Consider the following 12839-nt stretch of genomic DNA (forward strand, 5'->3'; position numbering starts at 1 on the left):
GCATTTAGTGCGACAGTGGCGAGGAAAAGCTCCCTTTTGGGAAGAAACCTCGGCAGACCCAGGCTCTTGGTAGGCGGTGTCTGACGGTGCAGGTTGGGGGTGTGATGAACAGTGGCAGTAATAGTCACAATAAAGATAATGGAACAGTGACTACAATGGTAGTCGCAGTAGTTCATGTCATAGTAGGGCACAGCAGGGCGTTACGGGGTGTAATGTGGGACAGCACAGCATGGGTGGACACGGTAGGACGCAAGGACGCAGCCGGACACTGCAGGGAATCGCAGAGCATAGCAGGGTGTAGTAGGTCCACAGCGACAGCTGCACCCAAGACCCAGGTCTTGGTGCCACCCTAATCCAAGGTGATGTTCTGGGTGAAGAAGAAACATAAGGACTAGGTTAGGTTAGTAACAAGCATTTCTGGGATGCACATAAAAGGAACAAATGAAAAGAGAGATGAAAGAGCAGCTCATGATAGCTTATAATAGACAATAAAATAGACAACACAAGAGTTAAATGTTATGAATTGTCATCAATGTCAGAACCTGACAGGATAAAGAGCAGAGGAGGAGCAGCAGCAGCAAGGCATTTCTGAAGATCACACTGCACTTCCTGAGGAGAATGAAGCAGGACGAGCTGACTGTCTGCAGAGCAGTAAGGATTTATATCTTTCGGGGAAGTAAACTGTCATATGTACTTCATATATGCTTACTGATCTTCTTTGTTGTGTGTTCTTACAGGAAGTCGTTCTGGAGTTTGTCCGCTGTGGTTAAAGATTGCTACAGTTTGTTAAATCAGTTGGTTAAATAAATATAAAATTTAAAATATAAAAATAAAAAGTTTTACTTTTACTTATTTCATGGTACTTTTATTTCATAAATCCACATTTATTGATTTCTGTTGACTTTTATTTCCTAATGCCACATTTATTGATTTCCTGCTCTATTTATTTCCAGTTCTTATATGCAAATCAGGGGGCGTGGCTCTCTCTCACATTCAGAACAGAGCCGTGGGCAAAAAAAGGCTGGCGAAGTAAGAGTGCGGACATAATGGAAGACATCAGTGGGCTCCGAGATAGCATGCTAACATTAGCAGATCAAGTCGATCAACATGGTTTATCAGCAGATACTACTTTGGCTGGCTAAATAAGCATTAGATTTGTCTTCTATCTATACAGCTGGCGAACGTAATCGTGGGTTAGCCCAGTGCTGTTTAACGTTAACTTCACCTTGATCAAAACAATTATACCTAAAATAACTTCATGAGCTTGTTGAACAATGTTATAACCTTATAACGGTAACGTTCCCCACCGAGCATTAGCATGAGCTACTTGTCAACGTAGCACATAATGTGAAGCTGGATCAATCAATATTAAAATGTATCAATAAATAAGATCTCTGCTGTATTATTGTTTTGTAAGTGGCATGTTATCATTGACCAAATGATGCCGTGCGGCAGAAAGCACGGTTACAGTTACTGAGTATTATTCTTTCTGTGACATTGTATGATTTACAATTACACTCGAACGTAGCATCTGTGCTCCCGTGTTTTGACGGAGCTTAGAGGAACCAGAGGGGTCAAAGGTTTTATGCGGCACTGACAGGTGACTAAATGAAACGTCCCGTGTCATTAAAATAAAATAACAGATTGCTCTGGGTTTGAACATTGTTGGAAACATTTGGGATAGTGTAAGTACACAACTCAACAAAATATATAACATAGGTATAGACGTTTTTAGACATTTTAATGCAGAAATATACCTTTAATGTTTCCATGATGAACATCCACATTTTGCCTTAAGAGCCCATAGAAAATGTGTTTTATATTCGGAAATACAATTTGCTGTGGCCGTCCCACTGAAAGTTGGCAATATGATAATGAATGAACTATGTTTATTTTATTCATTATCAGATTGCCAACTTAGGGTAATCATTCTTCATTAAGGGGAGACACCCCAGGATAAACAATCATTTTTCAATTTTGAGATTGGGCAATTTTGCTTCTTCTCCATTTTGCTGGCTGATACACGTCTAACATCTACCAACCAGATAGTATCGTGGGCGGGACATGAAGTGAGACTCAGTGGTGAGTGTTGATTGGCTGATACACGTCTAACATCTACCAACCAGATAGTGTTGTGGGCGGGACATGAACTGAGTCTCAGTGGTGAGTGTTGATTGGCTGATACACGTCTAACATCTACCAACCAGATAGTGTTGTGGGCGGGACATGAACTGAGTCTCAGTGGTGAGTGTTGATTGGCTGATACACGTCTAACATCTACCAACCAGATAGTGTTGTGGGCGGGACATGAACTGAGTCTCAGTGGTGAGTGTTGATTGGCTGATACACGTCTAACATCTACCAACCAGATAGTGTTGTGGGCGGGACATGAACTGAGTCTCAGTGGTGAGTGTTGATTGGCTGATACACGTCTAACATCTACCAACCAGATAGTGTTGTGGGCGGGACATGAACTGAGTCTCAGTGGTGAGTGTTGATTGGCTGATACACGTCTAACATCTACCAACCAGATAGTGTTGTGGGCGGGACATGAAGTGAGACTCAGTGGTGAGTGAAACGGGAGCAGAGGGAGAGACTCAGAGCTGTAGCTGAGACAAAGTAGAACACCTTTAATTTCATTACCTTTATAATAAAACAGATACAGATCATCTGCAAACTGCCAAATATGGGACAGAGCCTTTCCAGCTGCTGCTCCACGACGGGGGAAGCTGCTGCCTTCACATATCAGATGTGCTCCCTCCATTTCTGTTGTTATATCTCAGATAGAGACCCATTATAACTCTCTAATCTCTCTATCTGGTCTCATCATGTCATCATTCTGGGTTTGGGAACTGCTGCTTGTTGTTGGTGTTGGATCTTCTTTTTGGGTTTTGATATTTACATTTTAATGTTCTTTTATTCATCACTTTGATCAGATTAATGTGTTTAAATGAGCTCTAGAAAAAATGTTTACTTACTGAAAGTTAACATAAGAAACATTTTACAGACCCAGAGATATGATAGAGATAGAGATATAATAATTAATCAGAAATCACAATCAAAACCGTTTTATTGTTTATTAATAATGTTGATTATACAGACGATAGATTATAGATATAGACCAAGATATAATAACACGTTTATAACACTGACAACACTGCAGGATACAACTATTATAAATGCATTAAAGACAATTCATATTCCTTCATATGTAATATACAACATCACATAATCTTTTGATTTAAAATAAAACATCTGGAACAAACACACACGCAGACACACACACACACACACACACACACACACACACACACACACACACACACACACACACACACACACACACACACACACAGACGCTCGATGGTGTTTTAAGCCCCCAACATCGACTTCAAGGCACCTAACCATTGCTTAATCATAGTGTCTTCCAGGCAGCGCTGCCTGGAAGACAACGTTGGGGGCTTAAAACCCCAAACACACACACAGAGACAAACTACACAGAGACACACACGCACACACACACACACACACACGCAGACAGACACACACACACACACACACACACACACACGCAGACGGACGTGCATAAAAGTTGAGGTGATTTGTAATAAAACTCTTAGGTGACAGTAATGTTAAAAAGTGAATTCCCAGCATGTTAAACTATTAAACCAATGTCCCCTAACAGAGCAGCCCCCCTCCTGTGGGTCAGGGTGCAGCCCGAAGCAGTGATCCCTATAATCACACACATCCACAACGACATCAAGAAAACATCAACTAACTCAATGTATATACAATATAATATCATCTATCTCTCTCTCTCTCTCTCTCTCTCTCTCTCTCTATATATATATATATATATATATATATCACTATATATATGTACACAACATACTAATCCAGACGATAAGAGAACATCTGCACCCTGTCAGGATCAAAGGTTCACTTCTAACATTCAAAACTTATTTTATATTATTATAATAATATTTATGTCTTATTTCCCATCATTTCTGTTTGTTGTTTCTGTAATCTCTCTCTCTTTCTTTTGTGTTCTAGTTCTAGTTCTTGTTTTCTCTGCATGAATGTGTCCCATCCCTTGTTTTAAAGCCAGTGTATACCAGGCTGTATTAAAGTCAATGATGAAATGATCATATATGCATATTAAGTCTCTCTCTGAGCTGAAAGCTGTGCTCCTCTCCGTGTCCTCAGGTTCACAGCGACTACAGCAGCACAGAGCATCAGCAGCAGGACACTGAGCACTGAGCATCGCACTTTGAAGAAGGTGGAGTAGATCCCAAAGGGCTCCATGTACACCAACACAGTTCTCTCTGTTGACTCACACTGGTCAACATCTAGGTTAGAAACTACACACCAGTACTCCCCTGCGTCTCCCACTGAGATATTGGAGATAACCAGGCTACCGTTATCATAGTCCCAGCTCACTCTGCTCATTATCTGATACTGTACATTAAAGATTCTTCCCTCTGTTCGGTTCGACTTGATAAACCAATCATGCCCCCTACCCTTTCCCCAATCTCTGCATCTGAGAGTGACTTCTTCTCCCTCTGAGAAGAGCTCTACAGCAGGGGGGGCAAATTTGGGACACACCACCAGATAATACGTTTGCTCTCTCATAGAGACTTTACAGTCATACTGACCTGAGTGATTTATCATTAGAGATGAAAACACCAGTGAGTAGTTTTGGTCTACTGAAGGAACAGTCAGGTTTAGTTGTCCTAGGTCGGTGTAAGAGTATGTTTTTGGATTATATATCACCCAGCGTGGGGGCTGTTCATCAGTGGAGTCAGTGATAGTGCACGGCAACACAGCAGTCTCTCCCACTGAGCCGTAGATTGTCTCATACTGTAGGAACAACTCTACAGTCTGACTGCTAACACACTGCTGTTGGTTCGTCACCAGACATCTGTAGTCGGTAACTTCTGTTGGTGTGACGTTGGAAACACGAAGAGCTGATGTGTCTGTCACCACTTGGTATCTTCCTCTAACATTGTCCATCACTCTGCTCCATGTTTCTTGCTCATATCTAGAGTCCTGTTTGAGCCACTGGATATCCAGATTATCAGCTGCTCCCTTACATGGCAGGTCCACTGTTTCTCCAAGTCTCACTCTGATATGATGTATTGAAGTAGTACAAACAGTAATATTGATGTTGTTGTCATGCGTCACGTTGCCCTCAGTCCAACACTCCTCTCGGTACCGGCCAGAGTCTGAATCTGTCAGGTGGAGGATGGTGTAAGAAGAAGTTTTCACCGTGCTGACAAGTCGTTGTTTCAAGTGTTCAGGTACTGAGGAGGTGTTGGACCAGAGGTCAGAGGTGTTCCACAGGACAAGCTTCTCCTCACCAACAGATCTGGAGATCAGGCAGGAGTTGGTGTTGTTAGGGAGGTTGAAGGTGTAAGAGTCTCCTTCCTCTTGGATGATGATCCGTTCTTGTGCATGGATGTTGTTGATGAGAGCAAACAGCAGGAAGGAGAGCTCTGCGACTGCAGCCATTCTGCTCCGAGGTCGACAAACACTGACACCACTCAGCTCATATACGCTGTACACCTCTAACCCTCATCAGCAGCTGCTCTTTATCAGTTACAAACATGACTTCTTTATCTCAGCATCAGAGGAAACTTTGCAGCATCAGCTCTCTATCAGTAATCAATGTCCTTTACATGACTCTAAAACCACAGAGGCTTACGTGACTTCATACACACATTATTAAGAGAGGAGAGGAAACATCCAGAGATAAGAGGGGTGTATGTGTGTGTGTGTCTCTGTGTGTATGTTTGTGTGTGTATATATATATGTTTGTCCCTGTCTGTGTGTGTTTGTCAGTGTGTGTGTGTGTGTGTGTGTGTGTGTGTGTGTGTATGTGTGTGTGTGTGTGTGTGTGTGTGTGTGTGTGTGTGTGTGTGTGTGTGTGTGTGTGTGTGTGTGTGTGTGCATGTGTGTGTGTCTGTCTGTCTGTCTGTGTGTGTGTGTGTGTGTGTGTGTGTGTGTGTGTGTGTGTGTGTGTAGTACAATGTTCCTCTGAAGTAGAAGTACACTGAGTCAGTAGTATACAGTGGGGTTGCATATTACAGTTTTTTTTACAACTGTTTACACACTAAATCTTTGCATGTAGGCCTAACATGACTTTAGAAACCTCTCACTCAAACTACACCCCCAATCTCAAACCAGAGAAATCTTACAGGTGTTCCTAATAATCCTTTAAGTGAGTGTATATATATATATATGTATATATATATATATATATATATATATATATATATATATATATATATATATATATATATATAACCATAATGTCAGCATCAGTTAACTCTGCCCATATTCTAACCACATCTATTTTCGGCAGAAAGCTTCTCACATCCATGTGCACAGAACCACCTGCTCTATTACCGGCCCCATGACACATCATTAATATCAAAATAACACGAAAACTGAGGAGGTTCAGGGCTTCAAATAAAATGAATGCAATGCAAAACAGCAATTGGCTTGCCCAGCATGTTGATAGCCAGTGTATGTTTATTTTAGCTGCCCAGTTTGTAGATGTAAGTTAGATGGCACCAACATTTGGCCTAATCATAACTGGTCTGGCAGCCCAAAGCCCAAGGTTTTGTTTGTGGGGGTCTACATTTTGAACATTAAACACTTAATTTCCTGCATTCTGGTGAATTTTTATGCACCTATTTCTACCTTTTTCTTACTCAATTTATGCTGGAAATATCTTTTTGTAAAGGGAAACATAGATTACAATCCAAATATAAAAACATAATGGAATATATGTTGCAGTAAGGCTCTCAGGCTTTCTGTATTGCTTTCATCTATTTATTCTCCTGTAGATCGACTTTACTAATTATATCTGAGTCAGCACACATGTAGCCTAGCATCAGTTACTCCTCCCTCCTCTTTTGCATCTTTTGTTGGGGATGTAACCTCCGTAAATGTGCATATGACAATTATTCACCTCAATGATACATTAAGTAATGGATTAATAAAGCCCTGGACTGTCATATTTCAGATGTGTTTGAGCAACATTTCTGCTCATGTTCAAAACTGTGTGCACATTCAAAATATATCTCATCCCATCTGTGTTCTCTGAGGTTTGGGGGAGTCATGGAGGAGTAGCCTACTTAAACTTATGTTGTCCTTTATACTCAAAACATATTCCCTCCCTTATGGAGTTCGATTCCCCTTTCCACCTTGTAGCATGTACCAACCAGAAACACCAGCACATTACATTCATCCCCAGAACATGTAGGCTAAGCTCTGTAATGCACGGGTAAAAGAGCTGAGTTTTTAGTTGCAATTTCTACGTTGAACCACTTCTCACACCACTTTAACTTGGATGTAGCCTGATGGTAGAGGCTTCTTGGCTTCAGCTTGAAAAGTTGCACTTTCAACACAGTCTAATCACTGTTGCTTGCAGCCGCAATGGCGACAACACATCGTGGGCTTTGCTTATCTGATCTGCTGGATCTTCGATGACTCGGTACCGCGGCGGCAGTCTTGTAGGCTAATCTCTCCTACTCGTGTTAAGCGGGCGAGGTCTCACTGTAGGTTCATGGTGATTTTGGTAGTCTTGATTTCTCACAGCGAGACACGAGAAATAAGCGTCCGGTATGAATGGCCAGGCGATCAAGCACATTTACATAGGCTATTGTCCGGTTTCATATTTGTCAGTCAAATTTTCAAAATACATTCGGGGCTGAAGCCCTGGCAAAATCGGCTGGCGCCGCCTATGACACCACTTAGTTTAGTTTTTGGTTTACACACATACAAATACTACCGATTAAAATACACATAATCAATAAAAGATGCAATGGAGAGATGCAATCTGGGGACTCTTCAATGCATACTGCATATAGAGAAAGAAACTAAAATACAGAAAAGAAAAGGAGAAAAGAGAGCCAAAACTAGAAATACACACAGTCAGTGGTGTCATGTAACTAAGTACATTTACTCCAGTACTCTCTTTAAAGGGTAACCAACCTGGACCCTATGTTCCCATGTTTCTGTGTCTGAATGTCTGATGGGAACATCAATCTCTGAAACTGGTCCAGTATTAAACAAGAACCGGGCTGTAATGTTACCCTACAGGACTAATGTTCAGCAGCAGTTAGTAACAAGCTGTAATGTTACCCTACAGGACTAATGTTCAGCAGCAGTTAGAGTCACTAAAAGTTGTGTTGTTGCCGCTGACAGACTCAGATTATTATTCTAGGTGTCTGACAACATTATGAAAGGATCCCTACAGAGATAGACCTTTTAGTTAAAGAGTAAGATCCTTTTAGTTTAACATGAAACAGCCCTGAAATCACCATCACCAAACCCACCAGACTCCATGTAAATAATCAGGACTTTTAGCGTGTATAGAGCCAGCATATCTCCACCAGACTCCATGTAAATAATCACGACTTTTAGCGTGTATAGAGCCAGCATATCTCCACCAGACTCCATGTAAATAATCAGGACTTTTAGCGTGTATAGAGCCAGCATATCTCCACCAGACTCCATGTAAATAATCAGGACTTTTAGCGTGTATAGAGCCAGCATATTTCCACCAGACTCCATGTAAATAATCAGGACTTTTAGCGTGTATAGAGCCAGCATATTTCCACCAGACTCCATGTAAATAATCAGGACTTTTAGCGTGTATAGAGCCAGCATATTTCCACATGTAAATGGGTGAATTAAGGGTTTATTTCAACCAAACCAGAGTGGTGATTGTTGGAACAGTGGAAAGATGAACCAAGACGGACTTTTGATAGTTTTATGTAGTTTCTGTCCACTTAGAATGAAGTGTGTTTTACGATGATAAAAGTCCTGATTATTTACATGGAGTCTGGTGGGTTTGGCGAATGCGATTTCACGGATGTCGAAAGGCAACAAAAACCTTGAAAACACAACAAAAACGTTTAAAAAAAGCAACAAAAACTTCCTTTTTTATAAACACACACACACACACACACACACACACACACACACACACACACACACACACACACACACAAATCATGCCTATAGTTAAACATGAAAATATTTGGAGAGTTTTTCACTTTTTAGGTCCAAATTCTGAGCCAAATTTTAGTTTTATATCAGCAGTTATTTGTGTAGTTTCTGTTTCTCTGATTTGTATAAATGTGGAAGAAAACTAAAACGTTTAAAAGAGTTAAACATGAAACTATTTGAGTGTAATCCTCCAAACTTTGAGCAGCAGTCTGTCGGTGCAGATATAGAAGTGAGCAGCAGAGGGCGCTGCTGCTCCACCTTTGATTCATTCACAGAGAAACATTCTTCAATCTGGGAAATAGACCTAAAAACAGGGCTGAAGTTTGGCTTTAACAACATTTTATATATATATTTTATCAAAGATATCAGGTCTAACATATAACTAATATTTATTTTGGAGTTCAGTTATTTTGTTTCTTTATTATCTTCGCTGCAACTAAATAATTTCATACTTTTCATAAATTAATTGTTTTTGCAATTAAGAGTTTATTAGTGCAGCTGAATTCATACTAGACAGAGATTACACTGTAAAAAGTGATGAGTCGGATCAGCTTGAAATAACTAGTTGCATGAATTATTTTGGATCTATAAATATTCATCATTCATTGAATATTTATTCTTTTCTTCTCATTTTTGGAAAGAAAAACAGTGAATATTTTGAGACTGAAAGTCAGACGTACAGACAGAAGTAAAAAATATAAAATGATATATATAATGATACTAAATAATATAATATTTGGAGAGTTTTTAAGTCTTCAGTTCTGATTTAAATAAGCAAAAAGAAAAACCTTTCATTTTAGCTTTAAGATTCAGGCAGATGATGTGATTCAGGTCAAGCCAAGTAGTAGCTGAAGCCGAGGTGCACCAGAGGGGGGATGTGTGTGTGTGGGGGGGGTGACGGTATGTCCCAAGTTTTTGTGTTAGTTGAAAGGAAATGTCTTTAGAAAACTGTACTTTAAAATGTAATTGTTACCTTTTTTAGTGCTGCCTTTTACATTCAATGTTCTGAGAATATTTAATGTCTGTTTATGTTTCGTATAATAATAATAATAATAATGTTTCGTATAATAATAATAATAATAATGTTTCGTATAATAATAATAATAATAATAATAATAATAATAATATGTTTCGTGTAATAATAATAATAATAATGTTTCGTATAATAATAATAATAATAATAATAATAATAATGTTTCGTATAATAATAATAATGTTTCGTATAATAATAATAATAATATGTTTCGTATAATAATAATAATAATATGTTTCGTATAATAAAAATAATATGTTTCGTATAATAATAATAATAATAATGTTTCGTATAATAATAATAATAATATGTTTCAGTATAATAATAATAATAATGTTTCGCATAATAATAATAATAATAATATGTTTCGTATAATAATAATAATAATAATAATAATAATAATAATAATAATAATAATAATATGTTTCGTATAATAATAATAATAATAATAATAATAATAATATGTTTCGTATAATAATAATAATAATAATAATAATAATAATAATAATAATAATAATATGTTTCGTATAATAAAGGCCCAGAAGAACTCGAGAAAAGCATTAAAAAAACATCAAAAGCAACAACAAAAAAGTGGCAAAATTGCTCGAAAAAAAGAAGCATGAAAGACATCCGGCTCCCCCAAAGCAGAGCAGCAGCTTGTCAACAGGCAACTGCTTGGGCCCCGAGGCCGTAAGGGGCCCCTGAGGCCGTTAGGGGGCCCCGAGGCCGTAAGGGGCCCCTGAGGCCGTTAGGGGGCCCCGAGGCCATTAGGGGGCCCCGAGGCTGTTAGGGGGCCCTGAGGCCGTAAGGGGGCCCCGAGGCCATTAGGGGGCCCCGAGGCTGTTAGGTGGCCCTGAGGCCGTAAGGGGGCCCCGAGCTGTTAGGGGCCCTGAGGCCGTAAGGGGGCCCTGAGGCCGTTAGGGCCCCCGAGGCTGTTAGGGGGCCCTGAGGCCGTTAGGGGGCCCTGAGGCTGTTAGGGGGCCCCGAGGCTGTTAGGGGGCATCAAGGCCGTTAGGGGGCCCTGAGGCTGTTAGGGGGCCCCGAGGCTGTTAGGGGGCATCAAGGCCGTTAGGGGCCCCGAGGCCGTTAGGGGGCATCGAGGTTGTTAGGGGGCATCGAGGCCGTTAGGGGGCCCCGAGGCCCTTAGGGCCCCCCCCTTTAAGTATGTGACGGCCCTGTGTGGTCCGGTGGTCTCTCTGTAGGAGTGATACCTCTCTGGTCTTACCCATCTTTGTTTGAGTCGACAGCAGATGTGGTGCACCTGGGAGCTGTGAGCTGATGACGCTCCACCTGGTCAGACTCCAGGCTCTCCTCACTGCAATCAGACATCAGCCATGGCCTGAGCATCCTGCCTGCCATCGTGTTTTGGGTTTATTTAAGTTACAGAGACACACTTTGCACATTACAAAAGATATGTTTAGTTTATTCTTTTGTTAAATAAATCACTTTTGGTAATTTACGATGCCTCGCTCCCTCTTTTGTCATGGCCCTTGATTCAGGTTATGACAAGTAAGAAAGGAAAAGAAATAGGAAGCTAAGGTAAGTAGAGCAGATAATGAAGAGGAAGCTGTGTAACAGCAACCGTCTGTCTGTTTTATATCAGAAATATGGGTTTCTTTCAACCAAACTGCCCCTAAAACAACATGGGGAAAATCAATGATTACTCTCATGGAATTTTGGGTGTTTTATTCAGTTTAATAGCATTTGCAAAAAAAAATATAAAAAATGTTTAAATGGTTTCAAAACAGCATCGTGACTAAACTTTGACATTAACTAGTCTGTGATCCAATCAACTTCCTCTGATCTCAACTACTAGTCAAAATAATCCATAGTTTCTGCCGGTATAATATCATAAACGCTCTAGGCTTATTGACCATTGATTAAAAAAAAAAGTAAAAATAAAACGTTGAAAAAAGAATCAAAAGCATCGAAGAAAACAACATTGACGTTGGCGAGAAAAAAACACCAAAACCGGTTTTCAGTTTTGACCCAGAAGGACAACAAGTTCATGTTTTGTTTTTTGCAGGATGGTCGGGGGAGACTCCTCCCTGATTGGCTCGCCCAGACATTCTTACCCTAACCTTAACCAATCCCAGTCCTCTGTGCTCCCTCCAACCAACAGTCTCTAGATGTGCATGCTCGAACCATGCTTAATCTTAAAAAGGTCCTTTGATCAATGTATAATTTCATTTTACATTTTATCCAACTAAAAAAAAAAAAGAGGTTCATTAATACACATAACTTAGACAGTTTAATTCAAGTAAATAATCTAATATTTTTAGGCTACTGTCATGAGAAAATACAAATCAAATGAACATGTTTTCCTTTTTACAGTGTGCCTAAACCTCACCAATGCAACCAGAGCAGCGAGGACTAGCCATTCAGGCAGGGGCGTCGGACGGGGGGGGGGAAAGGGGACCGAGTACCCAGGGCCCTCATCGAAAATGAGGGGATTATGACATCATGCAAGCCCCGCATATTTTGCGCGGAAATCGGCAATTTATGCGGCAAAAGTGCGACGTATTTGAAAAAATGCGCAATAAGAAATAAATATGGAGACTTTGGCTGATTATTCATTGAGCTATGTGATTGAGCTATGCGAGTCTTCCCCTGCCATCCTGCAACAAAAAATGTCGCGGACGGGAAGACAACACCACGGATAAATAACTTTAGCTAGCTAGCATTAACGTTAGACTTATTCTTTCACTGGTTCATAAACAATTGTCATAAACAAACATCGGGAAAAAGCCAAACAAACCGTATACAGCAGTCGGAAGCAGCTGTT

This window comes from Sander vitreus, chromosome 16 (genome assembly GCF_031162955.1).
Source record: "Sander vitreus isolate 19-12246 chromosome 16, sanVit1, whole genome shotgun sequence".
In the NCBI taxonomy this organism is placed as follows: domain Eukaryota; kingdom Metazoa; phylum Chordata; class Actinopteri; order Perciformes; family Percidae; genus Sander; species Sander vitreus.